Genomic DNA, 21,518 nt, shown 5'->3' on the forward strand with positions numbered 1-21,518 from the left:
GGTATGTGTGTGGTTGTTATGCTTAAAGCTTAGATATAACTCCCGGAAATCCATTGTGATTGGGCCCAGTGTGTGAAGCCATTCAACACCAAGGACAATGTCGCACCCTCCCATGTGGATGGCAAACATGTGGGTCTTTAACTGATAATCCCCCATTTGAAGTTTGACATTTTCACAGCGGCCGTCACATTTCATTGTTCCCCATCTGCAATTTGGACTTGGAAGTTAGAAACTGCTCGTACAAAACAATGCATTGCTTCCGTGACTCTTTGATGGATAAAATTATGTGTACTTCCACTATCAATCAAGACTACCACTGGTCGATGCTTAATAAAACCTCTGATTTTGAGAGTTTGAGGCGAAGAATCCTTGCCAAAGCATGCAGCGAAATAACTGGTTCTTCAGGGACATGGTACTTTTGGTTTTCCTCTTCTTCCTCATCTGGTTCCTCAAGTGGTGGGGCTTCCTCCGATGAGCTGTGATCAGTAGCATCAATTTGAGAGAATTTGGGCTCCTTGCATTTATGACCGGGGGAGTATTTTTCATCATAGTAGTAACATAATCCCTGCTTTCTTCTTTCTGCCATTTCTGCAGGTGACACCTTTTGAACCTTAAGTGTTTGGGTAGTGTTGTGAGCCTGTCGGGGCGACCCTTGGAGGTGAAATTTGGGCGATTGGACTGGGCCGCTAACGCACGTTCAACTTCACAAGCTACCTTGCAAGCCTCCAACCATGTGGGAGGGTGGTGCAGTCGGATGTGAGCTTGTATGGCCTCTTTAAGACCACTGATAAAACATTCCGTGTAGAACTCATCTTGTAGACCTAGAGTGCAGAAAGCTAAGGCTTCAAAGGCTGTAAGATATTCATCCACTGTGCCAGTCTGTTGGAGCTTAGTGAGACGACCCAAAAAAGCAGAGTCATGGTCAAAGTGCTCCATAAGAGATTTTTTGAATATGTCCCAAGTCAAGGGCCTTCCATTGCAACGTTGATGCCATTGCCACCATTGCCATCTTTCATTGTCCAAGTACATGCTCCCCACCATAAGCTGAGTGGCATTATCCAAAATGTAATTCAGATTGAAATATTCCTCCATTTGTGCTATCCATGCTGCCAGGTGAGAGCCATCAAATTTATGCATATCCAGCTTGAGTGGTCGCAGACGAGATTGTTGGTGGGTGCCCCAGAGGTGAAGAGAGTGGCTAGACTCACCCTCACTGTGTTCATTGCCAATATACGCCTCCTCGCGGGCTTCCGCCTTGCCCGTAGAGAGTGTTGTAGTTATTTTCGCCAGCTGGTCTTGGATGTCTTTCAAGGATTGTTCAAGTTTGTCAATCTTCTCATTGGCCATAGCTTGAGCTCTAGTTTCTACCATGCACCGATCTGATGTACTTGAAATTTGGGACCGCCCGATTTTTTTTTTGGCACTAACAATTGAATGGTACCACCTTTCTCAGATTGTCGTCCTGATTCTTATGGGCTAAGTCACCAATAAGCGCTCCGGGGGGTCTCAGACCACTTTTTTTTTCTTAAAACTCCTAACGGAGTTTTACTCCTTGCTTAGGAATACTGCAGTCGCCGAATCTCTAAAATGTCAATGCTGCCAAAAGTCCTGCGAAAATCACGCCCAGGTATAGGAACCCACACAACTATTCAGATCTGGATGGTAGATTTGATGGATCTGAGAGATCTGAATGGCTGACCGGAGAGATCTTGAATAGCAGAACAGATTTCTGCTACGGATCTGATGGATCTAATAGATCTGAATGGTTGTTCTGATAAATCTGAACGACGGGACTGATTGCGGCTGCTGCTGTAAAACCCCTAGTTGCGAGATCTGATCTGGCAAAGATTATGCGTGATCCAAAGATAGAGAAGGGAACTATGGTCTCGAGGAGTGTTAGGTGCTACAGATCGCAATATACATAAGGGTCTGACAGTAGTACTCAGCCCAATGTTTCATGACACTAACTAAGGAGGATCAACCGTACCCTTAGCTGTACAACCCGACTACCCTATCGTACGGGCGAGTAATCTCTCCGAGTGCTGTTCTCGATGTACTGTAGCAGCAAGATGACCGACGGTTTATCTATGGCGAGGTTTCAAAGGAGCTAGGGGGTTTCCGATATACCCAGAGGGTACTTGGAAGATAGTTAGTGCACGGTTCTGTCTAATGCGCTACTACTTGAAGGGGTACCCACAGGGGTTACAAGGGAGTCCAAAAAGCATGACCAACTCTTGTATTTCCTGCATGCATGCCTCCCCAAATTCGCAGGTTTATGCGCTCAACGATAGATCCCGTGGTTTAAAGACGTCGGAACACGTCTCTAGCCAAAAAAAAAAAAATTGGCTAAAAAATGGAGATCCCACCAGCCCTGGAAAGCGCTCTGATACCACTTGTTATGCTCTTAACCTGCAAGATGATACCAGAATACCAAATATGCAAAGAAATATACCCAAAACATAGAACAGTGAGAATCAACAACAAGTATTTTATTATTCAGAAAGCAATGTTCACTTGCCTCTTCGAGGGGGCAACCTCCAATAGAGCCAAGCTCGATTACAAAATAAGACACGATGCTCCTCGCAGGGAGTCTCTATCCTTTATATATGATTCGTACATGCAATACCATGGAGTAAACCATGGTTCTTATTAATACCATCTATCTAATACCATGGCCCATTTGCAACTAATTGTGGTCCCGTCATCAAATGCGGGTTAACCACTTACAATTATTAATATGGGCTTTATTGACTCTTTACTTAACTATTATTATGACTCGATCCTACTACATAAATAAGGGGGTTAGGGTGGGACCCTAACATTATATTTCTGCAATATTTTATGTGTTCCATTGCTTTGTAATATATAATTTTCTAATATTTTGAGCGGAGTAACGACTATTTGATCCCATCCAAGAATCCCACAGTTTCTAAGTGTTGTATTGGTCCGAGGTATTGAGAAAGACCAAAAACTATATAAGGAGGAGAATATCAAAGGGCCAAGTGGGCAAGTGTAAGGGTTTATTAGGAATACTTCTATTTGAAGTATATTTTATGTTGCAGGGGTTATGATTATGATATGATCTGAAATATTTTGTGCACCTTGAATTCAATGTTGGATCGGGATCATGAGACATGAAATGACTTGTCATTGAATGATTTGATATTGGTTGGGCATGTTTTATTCTGTAAATGTTATGATCTGGGTATGAATGAAGTCTGGAACAACTGTGAAGTTTTAAGTTAGTATTTGTAGATCTATACGCTGGTTCGCCTTGGTGAAGGCGCATATACACGTTGGTTCAATACTTTTAAGTAGCGTATACATTATGAAATATGATGTTTGAATTTGCAGTTGGTTCTGGTTGTTGATGCAGAGTTCTGGGTCCTGATCTACGTTCTGCTGACAATGTTCTGAAAGTTCAGATTGATTGATTGTGATTTGCTTCAGTGATGATGGGTTTTCAGTGATTGGTTGTATTGCAATGGTGATTGATTTTGAGCTTCAATGTTGCTGATGGGTCCAGTATAAAAATTGGATGAAATGTGGCCTTCATATTGTGTTGTTGTGTGCCAGGAGTATCTAGTTTGAAAATTTATGAAATGTGGTCCCTGGAGGAAGAGAGAAGGTCATAGCCTTCTGTAGGTTAGCGCCTACACACTAGTAAACATATCGGCCAGTACAAGAGCCAAGGGGTTAGAGCTCCCTTCCAGTTGCAACTGGAAAACGAGTGAAGGTTGGAGCCTTCTGTAGGGCGATGCCTACGTACTAGTAAACATATCGGGTAGTACAAGAGCTACGGGGTTGTAGTGTTGTTCCAGTAGAAGCTGGAGAACGAGAGAAGGTTGTAGCCTTCTGCAGGTGTTGTAGATATGATCCAAAAGATATATGATAACAGAAATAACCCAAGAATAATAAGATCCAAATATAGAAATGATTCACTTTATTGATATCAAGACCTTTAAGGTAGGGCAACACTATACATTCACTCCTTAAGGAAGGAGAACACTCCACAAGCCATATGCCTGTTCATACAATGATTCTTCACTATCTCCCAAGTGGAGTCTCTAGCCTCTATATAGGCCTCATACATACAATACCATGGGTCATTACCATGGTTCCCTCATACCATCAACTAATACCATGGGCCCATTACATTATTATTAACTACTTGTGGTCCCTTACATGACATGGGTTAACCACCTTATTTATTACTATGGCCCATCCCATATTACATTATTACCTTGGGTACCTCCCTTGGTACTCCATATTATCCCCCCTAGGTATATAACATTCCACCCCCCTAAGCATGTTTCGTCCCCGAAACATGGGAAGAACACAAATAATAAGATCTACTCAAAAGAGTAGTCCACTGGTACCATGCACGTGCATCTAGCCATCCAAGAGAAAGGTGAACCCTCGATCTCGCTGGTGCCTCGCTCGCTTGAGATGGAAGTTGACCGTGGTAGCTCTTCTGTGTGGATGTGTAGTAGGTGGATCTTCGCTTCTCTCGATCTGTCATGCGGGGGTTGTTGTCCATGTGGCTAATTGGTTGCCATCTTGATGGTTGTCTTGCGGGGTGATGTGGGTGATGATATGTTGAAGTTTTAACCCACGATGGCTTTTTCTTTACTTCACCCTGCTGTGGTGCCTGTTGTGGTGTCTTCTTTTTCAATATGACTTCAACCACTGAGCCCTCTTCTGATGTATCATCACCTGTAACCTTTTCTTCTTCAGCCTCTGTTTGTGTTTGATTGTTGATCATCAAAGGCTCATCATCTGATATGTCAGTCCCTAGAACATCTTCCGCTTCAGCCTCCATGTGCTCTACCTGCTTATTGATGGAAATATCCTGTAATGTAATTTTCTTCTTTTTATACCAGAGCTTCAGGAATTTCTTTTGCACATTAATATTGATAGTACCCACAGATTCCATCCAAGGATATCCCAAAACAATATCCATATTATCCATATCTGAAGCATAATAATCACCATGCAACACATATTTATCCATAGAAACCTTCAAATCCTTGTACACTTGAACATCCTCATTATCAACTTGTGCAATTTCAATGTGTTTTGCTGGAACTTGCAATCTTTTTGCCAAATTAACACTTATAAGATTTTTCTTGCAACTAGGATTTATAGTCACAACGATTTTCTCCTTCTGAATCAATCCATGAACCTGCAATAAAAAAGCATCAGTAGAAAATAACCCTTTAGGTTCCATGGTTTCCTTCTTTTCTGTAAAAATAAGCTCTTTGCTAGGCAAAGTGTCTGTCTGTGTGAGCTTATCAACAAGAATAGTTTTTCGGCCAAAGAGGTCCATAATAGCTTGTGTAAACATGTCCCGAGTCCAAAACCTTCTATTGGAATGTTGATGCTCTTGCCACCATTGTCGTCTTTCATAGTCCAAGTACATGCTTCCCACCATAAGCTGAGTCTCATTATCATAGATGCGATTCCGATTGAAACACTGCTCGATTTGCGCTATCCATCTAGCTGGATGAGAGCCATCAAATTTATACAAGTCCTTCAAAGCCCGATCTAGGTACGCCATCACAAAAATTTTGGCGAAAATTTGAAATGGTCACAATTCCGTCAATATTGCTCAGAATCGCTAATATAACCTATTTTTAGAAATGGCACAATCATTCTGCATCTACCCATGTGGTAGAAATCTTGATCCAGGCACTTGAAATTTTAGATCTGCGCTGCAACTCTCCCGCCGTCACCAAAATTTTTGCAAAAAAGAACTGATTTTAAATCAACGATATCTCCCTCATCCGGACTCCGATTCAATTGATTTTTTTTTGAAATTGAGTGTTTTTTCACATAGAATCCAAATCTACAGTTAGATTTTGCAGATCTTGCACCAAGACGTCCAGATCTGTGCCGCAAATTCGCTGCCCCGAACAATTGTCTACAACACCACTGATTTTAAATCAGCGATATCTCCTTCATCCGGACTCCGATTCGACCGATTTTTTTTTGAAATCGGGTATTTTTTCACATAGAATCCAGATCTGCAATTAGAATTTACAGATCTTGCACCAAAACTTACAGATCTGATCTGCAAACTCGCCGCCCCCGAAACCTTGCAAAAAATAAAAAAAAATTCTCCACGGTTTGCCCAAGAAAGTGCTCTGATACCACTTGTTGTAGATCTGACCCAAAAGTATATGAGAATACAAATATACCCAATAAATAAGTAGCGTATACATTATGAAATATGATGTTTGAATTTGCAGTTGGTTCTGGTTGTTGATGCAGAGTTCTAGGTCCTGCTCTACGTTCTGCTGACAATGTTCTGAAAGTTCAGATTGATTGATTGTGATTTGCTTCAGTGATGATGGGTTTTCAGTGATTGGTTGTATTGCAATGGTGATTGATTTTGAGCTTCAATGTTGCTGATGGGTCTAGTATAAAAATTGGATGAAATGTGCCCTTCATATTGTGTTGTGTACCAGGAGTATCTAGTTTGAAAATTTATGAAATGTGGTCCGTGGAGGAAGAGAGAAGGTCATAGCCTTCTGTAGGTCAGTGCCTACACACTGGTAAACATATCGGCCAGTACAAGAGCCAAGGGGTTAGAGCTCCCTTCCAGTTGCAGCTGGAAAACGAGTGAAGGTCGGAGCCTTCTGTAGGGCGATGCCTACGTACTAGTAAACATATCGGGTAGTACAAGAGCTACGGGGTTGTAGTGTTGTTCCAGTAGAAGCTGGAGAACGAGAGAAGGTTGTAGCCTTCTGCAGGTGGGTGCTGGTGTACTTATATGAGTATGCACCAATACAATATTGTAAACAAGTTTTTCTTATATTAAAAGAAGACAGAGACAACAACAACAGGTGGTTTTTCTCCCGCATTGGGTTTCCACCTTAAATCTTGGTGTTCATGTGTGTTGCTTATGTGTGATTGTTTATTCTGTTATTACTACACATGGTTACTGTTTAAATGGTTAATTAAGTACTGATGCACTGATTAAAGATCAACATATGATGAATTAACTGAATCATAAGTTCACTAGATATACGTTGGTTGCCTTAAGAACAGTTGCGTGCACACGTGAGTTCCCTTCACTGAAGTAGCGTATATAAATTTGATTATGAAAAGAAAAAGTTAGTAAGTTGATAATACTGATTCACCCCTCCCCTGACCCCCCTGTGCCCCTCTCAGTGTTATTTCCAACATGTGCAACTTCACCAAGACATCCATGTTGTTGTACAACCATGCATACTAGGCTTGAATGTTACCAATGAATGAGGTGAGATGTTTGTTGTTCTGGATTAGCATTTGAAATCTTTCTTTCTCCTACTCTGCCTATTCCTTTATTTTCTTTTTAAGTCAAGCGATGCCCCATTGCATCGCATTGACCATTCATGCACGACAGTGAGGGAAACTTGTACATTCCTAAGAGTTTTGACAAAATCTTTACATTGTTGCTACAAGCCATGGTGGATAACTGCCTTCTGCACAGTAACAAGCTCCTCATAAAGATTCTACATGGTCTCTCCAAGTGCCGATACTTCACTGGGTATCGCTGCTTTTATCTCTTCCATATGGACCTGTGCGGAAGCTAGATTTTGAGTTGTTGCTCAGAGATGTTCAACCTCTTGCCTAATAGCCTGAAAATTCTTTGCCAAATGCTTGTTATCGACCATAAAATAATCTATGTTTGACTTTGTTGCACTTGCAAAGTCCAAGCTGGTTGCGACAACGACATTGGAATTCCTCCTGGTGTCTGCCACAATCACCCTTTCTCTAATAAATGCAGGATATGCGAGGTCATTCAAAAAATGTCTCTTTCGAGTTTGTACAATCTTTTTTTGAAGCTCATCATACGACAGATTGTACGTGTCCATAAACAGACCATCATCGAGAGGAATAATTTCCTCTTCTTCGCATGGAGCTTGCTTTGCTGGAGGATGGGGACACTGAAAGGTAACTTTTTGTGGACTTCGCATCAAGTCGACATCTTGATTCTGTTGCTTTGGTTCCTCCATGTCTTGAATTTCAACCAATTCCTATATCTCTTAAGCGAGCTCTTTGTCCTACATCTGTTTACTCTCGTCCTTTGACTATCGGTTTTGTTCTATCTCTTCAACTTGTCCCTGCGTTATTTTTTCTGCTATATCCTCTGCTCTTCACCTTTGTTCTTCTTCTCTTCTTCTTCTTTCCTCTTTTGCGCCTTTTCTTCCCTCTTATTTCACTCTACTTCCCGCATCATCTGTTTCCTCCTTGCCTCTGCCGCTAAATCCACTTTCATGATGGTTGGATCTGCTTTCATCTTGAGGCTTCGTTCTTCCCCTGGACTATGCACACATTTCCTCTTTCCCTTCTCATGCACTGGGTTGCGCACTTCTGTTGGTGTTGCCTCTAGAGTGCCTTCATGTTGCGGAGAAACCTGTGAAGTTCCTAGCAAACTGACTGACTCGTGTGACTTGGAGGCATTATAACAATCCCTCCATCCATCCTCCTCGGTCTAGTGAAAGGTCCCTTTTTGCCACTAAAAATGTCTTCTGGCACAGTGGTATTTGCAAATATTCCTCAGATTGTACAGATTGAAATCTTGAGTACTGAATACAAATTTCTCTATCACTTTCCCTTCGGTATCCGCAACCTTTAAGTTCTTGATCTTGTACAATCTGATCTGCATAACAAGAGTTGGCCAAGGTGCTTTCTTCTTCTTGTGCAACACTGCTGACAACCTACTGGCATGACTAGCTTGTCGGTAGCATACCTTGGTAAAATATGTAGTGACTTCTATCCGCCAAACACTCTAAGGAAAGTGCCATGTGTTGAGGCAAACCAATATGCTATCAACGATATTGGTTTCACTGTCCCATGTGACATGCAAGGTGGCTCTTCCTCAAAGATCATCTTGTACAACAGAATGAGGAAGTGATCAATTAGCTTCTCCATTACTCCTCTGTGACTGAAATATGAAATTAGCTTACAATAAACATACATGGAAGGCTCTCATGGTGTCCAAGTCTAATTGATGTCAGGGAATGCATTGTGTGTGCAGATTGCATCCAGTAGATATGTAGACATATGAAATCTAGCTTGCATGGCCTTGGGACGACTAACGAAGTTAGACACATAGATCCACAACTTCTGAGCCAACAAATTTAACAAGTTGAATGGTTTACCTTTGTTCACAACCTGGTTCAAAAAAAAATCCCACCCTTCAGGAAATGTCTCGCTGCTCTACTGACCATAGATTCCACAACATAAGAGTATCAAAACCTGATAGACCCTCCTGAGATATTTTGTCTTGTATGTGTAGGTGGGTGCCTGATGAAACTTTGATGGCTCTTTCACCCAACCTCTCACAATCTCCTTAGTGCTTAAGTGGTTGGTCTTTGCATAGAAGATTATGGCTCAGGTAAGTGGTACATAAGATGATAATTTGCTGCCAAAAAAGAAGCAAGCCTCTGTTTGCTAACACTGCCAAGAGTCATAGCCTTTGCACATGGGAATGTTGGGTACTTGCATGTAACCCTGACTTCTGAATATTAACATACACCTGAAGGTCTTTGCTAAGAAAATTTCATTAACCTTCTGCGGTGTGAGATTTGGTACCTTTTCTACAAACAGTTAAGTATTTGAGTATACTGACAAGTAAATTGATGTACTCTCAATTGCCTCCACAGTGTTGCTTTCGGTGGTATCCTTTAAAGCAGTTCTCCTGGGTGCCATGATGACAATGAATGATGAGGATAAATGCTCATCACTTGTAATACCTGTGGGAGGAAAAGCACTCATGGTAGACATGAATTATCTTTAGCAAATCAACTTATAAAACATGATCAAGCAACAACCACATGGAATGATGAGAAAAATTACACAATTCTAGATGTGAGGGAGAGAGAATGGTTTAGGGAACTGCACATTACATAGTCTCATCAGCCAGTGATGTAGCTTGAGGCTAGAGACTGCGTAATGCGCAGTTCAGCCCGGGAAGATTGTGGGAGAGACTACGCATTACCAGTCTTAGTGGCTAAGGGATCAGGCTGAGCCCTGGAGATGTGGAATGCATAGTTGGGTCAACCTGTACTGCGCATTGCGTAGTCTGAGAGGCCAAGATGAGAGCTTGAGCTCCAAAATTGTGCAATGTCGAGCTAGACAAGGTGAAAACTGACCAAGGAAAGGGCATATCTGCCCAGTGAGAGTGTGTGAAACAAGCATATCTTAGTGATAGTACATGTTAAGTTCAGATCATACTAAGTATGGATAGATTAGTGCAAAACAAGTGTAGAAGATCAACATGCAAGAGGAAAAACAAACATGCAAGAAGAGTTTTCGCAACGACAACCACTAAAGGGAAAAATAAGAAAACTGATGCAACACTTGTGAAAGGCGAATGACGAACTAAAACAACACTTGTATAAGCTAATATACATTTAAACGCCAAAAACCATGAAAATAAATGAGCAAAGAAACACTCATAACAGTCAAACGACAAAAAGCGACGGAAAAAGAAGCAAAAGACGACAATAGAAAAACTCACCCGGAAAAGTGCCGAAAATTCTTCGTGAGGCTCCTTAATCTCCTTGGGAATGCTAGAGATGCAAGATTGAATGTACAAATGAGCTCTAGGTGTGCCAATTAAATAGATATGGATTGATTTAGGTTGACGCACATGCCTAAAATCAAGGAAAAAATGACACTTTGCGGAAAGTTTCCAAAATAGTAAGCATGCCACCTTCGGGAAACTAATTAGTGAATCCCTATTTTCTAGGGATTCTTTTTTGCTTTTTTATTATTGTTTATTTTCTTTCTTTCTTTTTCGAGAAAATTTGCATGCACACTGCCAAGAAGGATTGCGTAATTCTCGAGGATTGGGCAACTTCTTGACTGAGTGCATTGCACAATTTCTTAGCTCAAGGGATGGTTTGCGCAGTTTCCATCAACAAGGCTAGGCTGCCATCTAGAAATGCGCAGTTCTCAAGCTCAAGGTTGGCCTACCAAGAAGGATTGTGCAATTTTTGGAGGCAAGGTTGACTCGCCTTCCAAGATCGCATAGTTTCTCGAGGCAAGCTCAACAATGTTGCAAGGTCAAGGCAGAAGGTTGCTTGTGGTTGAGAAGATTTAGATCGGGATCAAAACAAGCTAACACAAGCATGGATAAAATATAAGGCTTTGACATACCATGAATATTTGACGACAATAAAAGATGAGCTCCTCTAGACAGAAGGAAGACTCCAAAATCAATGCATGGGAAAAGTTTTGGAGGTTCGTTGTAGTAGCTACAATACTTGGCGACACAGTGGTAGAACTCCAGTTCTCTGTATAGATCTTGTCTCATGTAACACAGGTCTAACTCTTCAAGAATTATTTTTTAGTTCATTGATTGTCATACCTTCTTCACTAAGCTTGCGTAAAAGATATAGTCCCTACCATTCTCTTCATCCGTGGCACACTTAACCAAGCCAAGTCAAACTATTTTTTTTCGATTGGGGATGAGGAGTATTTAGATACACAAGTAAAAGAATTGTTAGATTCTTAGTTTTCATCTCTGGTGTTGTTTCGCTACGAATAGGCCTCGACAGTACCTCGACGAAGTCACTTCAGGAACACAAACATTGCTCTGTTGCCAGCGAGCCTGGCCAGTATCTCGGCGGAGTTGCTTGCTTCACCTCTCTGCGTAGGAAGCTTTTCTCTTCTTTCCCTTTTATTTTTATTTTGTTCATAGAACTATACATAGACACTTATTGATTTAGTGATGTAGAAGAGGGATCCCGACTTATTGAGAGAAGAAGTTGTCTCTTCAGAGAAGGATATTTATATATACCTCTACACACTTGTTAAGGTTTTCCTCCCCTCCTTACTTTGCTTGATTTCGCTGACAAGGAATAACGAAAATTTTAAAGACCGATTAGAGTAGGTGGTACTAGTTATAGATTCAAGCATCGTGATTCCACCATGTTTTCCTCTGAAAAATAACATATTTTCCATCAAAGTATCATCGATTAAAAGATGTAAGGTTCACACAAAGAGAGGGAATAAAATGATAACTAAGTGTTGATAGTAGCACAAATTCATCGTGAAATTCACCATGATTGCTTCGGAAACCAAACATGGTCTCATGCGGAAGCTATCCTACAATTAAAAGAAACAAAAAGACAGAAAAAGAAGCAAGATGAAAAGTAAATCAAAGAAAAACAAAGCAATGAAAACAAATAAACTACTCCTACTCCTAAACTAATCAAGAATAGGCTAGAACTATGTAAAATGAAATTTCTAGTGTAACCACCGATGCATTGGCTGGCCTATATAGGCGAGGGAATGCATATCAAGAAAGATATTCAATAATAACCAAAAGAAGAAAGATAAAGTGATACATACCATGAAATTCAAAGTTTGAAAATGCACACAAAAAAATATGAAAGAAAAGCACATGCAAGGCATTTTGCGGATGCATTTTGGTGTTTAAACACACAACAACAACATGACATGTAAGAACAAACTTTCAAACTTCGAAATTGGGCGAACATAAAAAATGAAGAAAACTTTCATTTCACAATGGAGCTCGCCAGGTATGAATCATCCAATGATTAAGCGATGGGATCATGCAAAACTGATGGATGATGAGAAAATTGTGAAACAAATAGATTTTCAATTTGTGTGGAGGAGTGATGAGGAGACTTGAAAGATACATCAATATTCTGATCAAAATTGGAAGTGGCCTCAAGGCTGTGAGAACTTGACATAACCATCAACTCGGGCTGAAGTGCCTCAAAATCTAGTGGAAGTTCCAAAACATCAGAAGGTAGATCATAAAAAACAGTGTCTTAGAAAGATCAATTGTTGAATTCTGAACAAAATTGGAACTGGCCTCAAGGCTGTGAGAACTTGACATAACCATCAACTCAGGCTGAAGTGCCTCAAAATCTAGTGGAAGTTCCAAAACATCAGAAGGTAGATCATAAAAAACAGTGTCTTAGAAAGATCAATTGTTGAAAGACCAGAGTCGTGACCATACGAATCAATGAAGAGATCACGACAGCCACGATAAAAAATTTCAAGATAAAAAACAGAGGCATCCTCATGATCTAATGAATCATAAAGCAGGGAAGATTGAAAACAAGAAATTTCACCCTCTAATCCTTCATAATGATCAGATGATGAACTGGAGAGATCAAGAAGAGAAGATTTTTCCTCTCTGCATTCAACTGTAAAACTGACATCCCACGAGTTCTGACTGTGATAAAAATAACATCATCATAAATTGATTCTTTGAGAGATTCAACATGAATGAAAAAATTGTGGAATATGTTAGGATAATGAGGGAGAGGTACGGAAGGTGAAAGGTCAACCTTCATCGCAGTTTCTTGTTAAGAGATAGATTCCCACACATAGTCATCGTAAATGATATCGTAGGTTGGCTTCTCAACACTAACTCCATCCTGAAATTGATCCTCATGAACATCAACAAAAAAAGTTGAAACAAGTGAACCAAACAACTCACAACCAGGTGGACCAACGGAATCGACGGATGGAGGATGAGGAGATAACACATCATCGCAAACATCAAATTTGCAGTCCAACCTGCACTAAAATTATGAGTATGTGGGGTAGGAGAAGATGGTGGTAAATCAACGAATGAAATCTCAAGTTCTCCCACCTCAACCTGCGGAAATGGAGCTATTAGATGAGGGGAAGACGAAGAGTCACTTGGAACAACAACTTCGTTCGTCGCAGATTTAGAAGCTCTATAACTGAGGTACGTTGGGAGACTTTCAAAAAATTCATATTCGTGCGGATTCATTGAAATGTGAACAAGAAATTCAAATTTCTCTTTCATTAAATTCCAACCGATATCTTCAGAAAATTCTGAAAAAAATGAATGAAACGATCGTGAAAATCATCAAGAGATTCATCAGATGCTTTTCGCAATCGCATGATTTTCTTGAACACAAATTTATAATCATACATGTCAAAGGCGCAGTAAATCTCTGTGACAAGATGTTCGAAAGAGTGAATGGAAGTGGCTGGAAATGTGTAACACCATTCCTTTATGCATGCTTCGAATGTGAGGATGAACAACCAGCACACATAATCCTCACAGTGGATATTGTGTTTCATACAAAATTCGAAAAAATGAGCGGTGTGATCGAGAATGGTTTTTCCACCCTTGCCATTGAATTTCAGATTTGACTGGTCATTAATTATTCTCGCAAACACTTTCAAATTTGTGGTTCTAGAAAAACATGTCAGGGTTAAGATCTGGGAAGAAGTCATTAAAGATGCAGAAGATTCAACTAGACTTCATGGGTTGAGCTTGTCATTTGGCCCTCCTTCTAGTGCCAAAAATGTTGACGGTGCTAGACCCACCAACATTTAGAGGTTCTCCCCGATATGAAGTCCCAATAAGACTTCACACTATTTAGTGTAGGAGTCCTATCCGTAATACAGCTTGGTTGCCCATGCAATGGGTTTTAATGATGTGCCTTGGCTGCAATAACACATAAAGTGATGTAGAATGACTTTGGTGAGAATAAGTGTGTGACCTTGCGGAGAGTTAAGTGAAATGCATGAAGGTTCTACCACACAAAAGGGAAAATGAGTGAGCCCCTTAGAAACCTGTAATAGCACGCAATTTAAAAGGGAGACACAAACATAAATGACATCACAAGCTAATATGCAAAATAGTTCACAAGTTAATAGTGATGAATTAAACAACAATGCACATTCAAAAAGATTCATAACGATGTAAACAAAATAGTTCATAAGCATAAACGTAAGTTAAATAACATATATTGCAAACATAACAAAAATTAGTCTTACCATATTTACAACATATGCATGAAAATGTGTCGGCTGTGAACTTTTATTAAGCGAAAGTTTCAATCATACATATACAATTGACGAACCACTAGCCCTAATAGTAGAATGTGAAGTCAACATCTCCGCTCCTCCAAACAAATATACTCCCTCTATGCTACGGAGATGCCAAGGCTCTCAAAAACTCCCAAGCTCTTGATTCTAAGCCTTAGCCTAGCTAAAAGCTTGCCCCCCAAAAGCCCTTTACATGAGTTATGATGGTATATTTATAACAAGAGGGGGTGACTCTTCAACTCCCCTTTGTGACTTTTGGACTTCCCTCATGACTCTTAAACTTCTTTACAAAATGACTCATTACATTACATCATGACTCTTCACATTCCAATATTGACACTTGGAATTCCACTTACAAATTAATTACAAATAATATTACAATTTACACTCGTACCCACATAAGACAAAATTGGGTAGAGCCAACTAGACAACCTAATAAGACAAAACATATCATGCTTGAGTTTGGGGAAACTCCATCTCAACAACTTCCACTTGATGTTTCTCGACCACATAACAGTGCCAAGCTCTGTACTGTGCAATGATATCCCCAAACTGTGTGATGGTGTCAGGCTGGAAGCAGACTCTAGCCTCCATGGAATCCGGGTACATTGACTTGGAACCAATTTCTGTTTCCTTCTTGAGTAGGAGCAACATTGTGTTGATTTGGACAGGGCCACCAATGTACTTGTGCATACTCTATCTGTTTACTTCAAGATCCTCCTTGATGGTCACTTGTCTCCATTGTTCCGAGTATTCTTCAATCTCCTGTATGACCTAGTTCACCTTTGTGAGTGAATGGATTGATTGGTTCCTTTGGGACTTTACCAAGACATCCATGTTGTTGAATAACCGTGAATACGAGGCTTGAATGTTACTAATGAATGAGGTGAGTTGTTTGTTGTTTTGGATCAACATTGGAATTGTTTCTTTCTCTAGCTCTGGCTGTTGCTTTGTTTTATTTCCCAATTCAAGTGGTGCCCCTTTGTATCAAATTCACCATTCATGCACGACATTGATGGAAACTTGTACATTCCTGAGAGTTTTGACAAAATCTTTACATTGTTGTTGCAAGCCATGCAAGTGGACAACTACCTTATGCATGGTAACAAGCTCCTCATAAAGATTCCACATGGTCTCTCCAAGTGTCAATACTTCACCGAGTATCACTATGGACCTATGCGGAAGCTGTGTTCTAAGCTGTTGCTCGGAGTTGTTCAACCTCTTTCCTAACAACCTGCATGTTCTTTGCCAAATGCTTGTTCTCGGCCATCAAATAATCTATGTTTCACTTTACTGCACCTGCGAAGGCCAAGTTGGTTGCGACAACATCATTGGGATTCCTCCTAGTGTCCGCCACAATCACCCTTTCTCTAATAAATGCAGGAGATGCAAGGTCATCCGAAAAATGTATCTTCTGTGTTTGTGCAATATTTTTCTGAAGCTTTCCGTACGATATATTGTACGTATCCATAACCAGACCATCATCGAGAGGAACAATTTCCTCTTCCTTGCTTGGACCTTGATCTCCTAGAGGATAGGGAGACTGAATGATGACTTGTTGTGTACTTGGCATCATGTCTACATCTTGATTTGCAGCTCCAGTTCCTCCATGTCTTGAATTTCAACCAACTCCTCTATCTCTTGAGCAAGCTCTTTTTCCTGCATCTATTTTCTCTCCTCTCTAACTGTCAGTTATGTTCTAGCTCTTGAGCTTGACCCTGTATTTCTTCTTCTGTTATTTCCTCTTCTCTCCACCTTCGTTCTTCTTCTTACTTATGATTCTCTTCTTCTTCTTTCCTCTTCTTTGCCTATTCTTCCCTCTTATTTCGCTCTGCTTCCTACATCCTTTGTTTTCTCCTTACCTCTACTGCTAAAGACACTTTCATAATGGCTGGATTTGCTTTCATCTTGTAGCTTCGTTCTCTCCCTAGGCTATGCACACCTTTCCAATTTCCCTTCTCACGCACTGGGTTGCGCACTTCTATTGGTGTTGCCTCTAGAGTGCCTTCATGTTGCGAAGAAACCTGTGAAGTTCTTGGAAAACTGATCGACTCACGAGACTTGGAGGAATTATAACAATTCCTCTATCCATCCTCCTCCGACCAGTGAAAGGTCTCTCTTAGCCATTGAAAACAGATTCTCGCATAGTGGTCTTTGCAAATTTCGCTCGGATCATATGGATTGAAATCTCGAGTACCAAATGCAATTTTCTCTATTGCTTTCCCTTCGGTATCCACAACCTTCAAGTTCTTGATCTCATACAATCTGATTTGCATAGGAAAAGTTAGCCAAGGTATCTTCCACATTTGTGCAATCTTTTTCTGAATCTCTAGTATGATAGATTGTACGTATGCATAATCAGACAATCATCGAAATTCCTCTTCCTCGCTTGGAGCTTGCTCTGTTGGAGGATGGGGAGACTGAATGATGACCTACTGTGTACTTGGCATCAGGTCGACATCTTGATTCTGCAGCGTCGGTTCCTCCATGTCTTGAATTTCAACCAACTCCTCTATCTCTTGAGCAATCTCTTTGTCCTGCATCTATTTTTTCTCCTCCTTTGACTGTTGGTTAGGTTCTATCTCTTCAGTTTGTCCCTGTGCTACTTCTTCTGTTATTGCCTCCACTCTTTGCCTTCGTTCTTCTTCTTCTTTCCTCTTCTTTGCTTGTTCTTCCCTCTTATTTTTCTCTGCTTCCTACAACCTTTGTTTACTCCTTGCCTCTACTGCTAAAGGCACTTTCATAATGGATGGATCTACTTTCATTTTGCGGCTTCGTTCTCTCCCTGGAATGTGCACACATTTCCAATTTCCCTTCTCACACACTAGGTTGTGCACTTCTGTTGGTGTTGCCTCTAGAGTGACTTCTTGCTGCGAAGCAACCTGTAAAGTTCTTGGAAAAATGATCCACTCACGGGACTTGGAGACATTGTAACTGTTATCACCCCAAGAAACTCTCCTAGGTTGTGTATCAGAGATGCTCGGGAACATTACAAACTCAACAAAAATGTTGGAAATAGGTGGATGAATGGAAGGAATGATGCATATTCAAGCCAGATAACCACTTCTACTATGCTTAACCCCAGACATGGGTGAACACCCCCAGACTACAAGGCTTTAACCGCCAATTACTCACAGTTTGAGGAACAGGTGAAGATGGAGAATACTGACCACACCAACAGATACACAGGACCCTGTGATGGCCGGCTGCAATAGTTAAAAGGTCTATAAATATATTTCCTAATGAACACATACAGGATGACAGCTCTCTGGCATTAAAACAACAGAAACCTGCATACACATTCAATAATACAAACTAGATTCTAACACAGAGGTGGGATGACAGCCCCTCTAATGCTAAACATCAAAAGCACATAAAAATGTATAACAGGCATAGCCTGGAACAAAGAAGAAGTGGAAAGTGAGCAATTAACAACAAAAGAAGCTTGCATTAGCTGAAAATGAAGACCAGACGCTGCAGGTATCACAGTAGTTACAGTCTCCAGAAGTTGAACTTTTACATCAAAAATAACATTCATCAACCCTCATTACATCTTATTTCTGGGTATATATGGAGGTTGATTACAAAACTATCTGCTATCCTATGCGTGGAGGGGTCATAATGGACCACCAACCACATTAACTGTCTGATATGGGTCTCTGATACGATCTGATTGTTTTAATGAACAAAATGACCCTTTCTGGTACTCGACTGTCCTTCTCTGAGCAGATGGAGTGTAATGTGTATAAGGCTCCATGACTGATTAATGCCTTTAACTGCTCTTTCTTGTACTTTTCTTCCTCGGCCATGCTGCTTGTTGAATGTGGTTGTTGAGGATTCAATGCATAGAGTGCTGGATCATGGCTTCCTTCCTCCTTCGGGTACACTGGACAAGCTATGGGCGCAGGCAGTATGGAGGAAGATCCACCGTTGGATAGCGCGGATTAATGGCGGAGAGCGCTTTGCAATGGCTATCGGGAGGAAGTGGAAACAACAAATGCGAGCTGTTGGATGAAATGGATGGACGACTGAGATCTCATGGCAGGAGGCGATGGGAAGATGCAAGGCGGAGCGACTACGAGCCGTCAGATCACATATATGGACGGCGGAGATGATTTGACAAGGAGCATCGGGAGAAGGACGATCGGAATAGGCGAGGGCCGTCGGATCTTATACGAGTAGATCCGACGGTGATCGGGAGCGGGAGCTGCGCGGGAGATAACGCGCGGGGATCGTACGGGATGGCAGTAAGCGTTTCCCCGCACCGCTTATTGGAGGCGGGCGGTGTTCGTACGCGACCACGTGATCCAATCTTTGCACGACACATGGCAGAGGAAAACCGCTTTCCCCGCGGATTAACGAGCGCGTAGGTTGCGGTGTCGGGAGGAGCGACTACCGTCAGATCTGGAGATGGACGATCGGACGACAGGGAGGTGAATGAGGTTTAACGTGTGGGGAAAAGGCGCAGACCGTTGGATCGGGACGATCAACGGCTACAAATGAAGGATGTTATATGGGCGCGGTTTCGTGGGTAAGCGCCGGGCTTAAGGAAATGCAGGTTTATGGGAGAAATATGGATTCGCGCTGAGTTTTGAAAGAAAACAGGGCTAGCGGAGAAAGAAAAGGTTTTAGGAGACAAAACAGAGAAAGCGGGAGTTATAAGGGTATAAAGAAAATGAAGGGGGAAGGATAAAATGAACTGCTGCGAGCTCCCTTTTGCAAAAAACACTGGCCACAGTGTCTTTGACCCAACAAATATCGAATTATGCAGCAGAGCTAACATTGGCTCCTTCTGGGGATGAGATCCTCCCTGTGAGGTCTCAAGAACCTGCAGATCAATGCCTTTCCAGTTGAAAACAAATTAGCCAAAATTCCTAGTGTTCCATTGGGCATGGAGTCTACTTTGCCTACACAAAACTGATAAAACCAAAATATTTACAACCCTTTAAGGCCAAAGACCTTAAACAACATAATTTTTTAGAATACGCCCATTAACTGGGCCATAAAAACTGCCTCTCCTCCCATACTTTTCAGTATGAAGGTGTTGTTCCCCTGAATCTGAGAAATGATAAAAGGCCCGTTCAGAAAGCATCAAATTTCCCATGGTTGCCTTTCTTTTCCTTCAATGCATCCCATTTCAGGATCAAGTCCCCAACCTGAAAATTATTTGTTTTTGTCTTCCTGTAAAAAACATCCTTGATCTTTTTTTGATGTGCTGCAACCTTTTCAACTAGTTGTTCTCTAATCTGATGTACCTCTGCTAAATCAGTGATCCTCTTTGCCATGTCTTCTTTTTCATCCTGCTCTTTTTGAAGGAATTTTGCCACAGGGAGAGTCAACTGAATTGGGAATACAGCTTTAGCACCATATACCAACTTGAAAGGAGATTTCCCTGTGGATCTTTTAGTGGTCACTCTGTCAGCCCACAGTGCATATTTGAGCTTAGCATCCCAATTCCTTTTATTGTTCTCCAACAATTTCTTAATTATCCTTATCAGGCTTTTATTTGAAGATTCTGCTAGGCCATTGCCTTGAGGATAATATGCGATGGAATGAATCAGTTTAATACCCATTAAATCACACATTTCCACCAATTCTTTTGCCCTGAAGGCTGCTGCATTTTCTGTGACTAATTTGTATGGACAACCAAATCTGGTGAAGATGTTCTCTGTCAAAAACTTCATGACCACCTTATGATCAGCCTTTCTGGTAGGAACTGCTTCAATCCACTTAGTGAAATAATCAGTGGCTACTAATATCCATCTGTGCTGGCCACTAGAATGTGGATTGATCTCTCCAATGAAATCCAAGCCCCACTGCTGAAAAGGTCCTTTTGCCTGTATTGGTTTTAGGGGCAGAGACTTCAACTGCTGTTTTCCTTCAAATCTTTGGCACCTGTCACAAGATTTAACAAATAAAAATACATCAAAAAATAAAGTGGGCCAATAGTACCCAGCTCTGAGAATTTTATGGGCAGTGGTTTTCCAATAATGGTGTCCTCCACACATGCTGGAATGAAACTGTTGCATAACTTCTATTGACTGTTCTTTGTCCAGACACCTCAAAAGCACTCCAGATGGATCCCTCCAGTAGAGAAGATTTTCATTAATGCAATATTTAGCTGCCCTAAGCTTTATAGTTCTGGCTTGACTTTGAGTAAAGCTTGAAGGGATTTCTAGCTTCAGCAAGAAATTAATTATTGCAGAATACCAATCACAAGAAGCTAGATTTTCGGCCACTAACTGTTTTCTTCACCTATCTGACTACTTTTTGCAATTGTGCATAGGAAATCAATATCCAATGATCTGCAATTTTCTTCAGCTAATAACTTGGCAAGACCCTGACCTCTGACAAGTTTGGTGGGTTTTAATTCTATATTAAATTCAATCAGCTTTGCAATCCATTTAGCCCTTCTTCCATCAGCATCAGGTTGTGTTAAGACATCTTTTATTGCAGCAGAGGGTACATATGCAATTATCTTGGAATGCAAGATATAAACTCTGAAAGCTTTCAAGGATTTGATAAGGGCATATGCTTGTTTTTCAATAATGTCATACCTTAGCTCAGCATCCCTCAAGTTTTTGCTGAAAAATGCCACCGGATGCTCTGAGCCTTCTTCATCTGCTTGCAATAAAACTGATGCAATGGTGTCTTCAGAGGCAAATGAGAATACA

The sequence above is a fragment of the Pinus tabuliformis genome, chromosome J (assembly GCF_031772625.1).
Source record: "Pinus tabuliformis cultivar Carrire ecotype Pingquan chromosome J, CPIR1, whole genome shotgun sequence".
Classification (NCBI taxonomy): Eukaryota; Viridiplantae; Streptophyta; class Pinopsida; order Pinales; family Pinaceae; genus Pinus; species Pinus tabuliformis.